Consider the following 625-nt stretch of genomic DNA (forward strand, 5'->3'; position numbering starts at 1 on the left):
AAGTATGCATTTAGCAAATTGCTTGTGTAGATAAGATACCAAATATAATTAAAAGTCCTTAATGGAAAACAGGACATTCTTTCCTTCTTCTTTATTATCTCTCAAAACACTTTCCACAAGCAAAGAATTCAACTATTCTTGAATTGCAGAAACTTGCAGAACTATTTCTTATTTTATCAGTTTTAGTGATCTTCTGTGGAGCTCCTCCAAAGATAATTGAAAATTTACTAATCTGAAACTGCTGCTGTCTACACACTACCTACATACATACTACAATATAAAATTAGTTACAATTTTTCACTAAATCAATAGTAAAACTTTTACTTATTCCTTGTTAAATCAAAGTAGTGAACTATGAACATAAAATCTTTCATAACTAATCATTTATTTATCCTGAAGTTAATAATGATAACAGTTTAACAATTTACCTAAATTTTATGTATAATTATTCATTATTAATAATTACATATAATCAAATATTAATTTTATTGATTATTACAAGTTGTAGTTTTCCCAAAGTTATCAACATTTAATTGTATGATAATAAAAATATTTCTGTGGATTCACACATATTAGTTGTATTATTCTCCAATGGAAACACATCCTGAAGCCCCCTAATCTCCTT

Source organism: Orycteropus afer, unplaced genomic scaffold, assembly GCF_000298275.1.
Source record: "Orycteropus afer afer isolate SDZICR_OR568_19922 unplaced genomic scaffold, OryAfe1.0 scaffold00351, whole genome shotgun sequence".
Lineage (NCBI taxonomy): Eukaryota > Metazoa > Chordata > Mammalia > Tubulidentata > Orycteropodidae > Orycteropus > Orycteropus afer.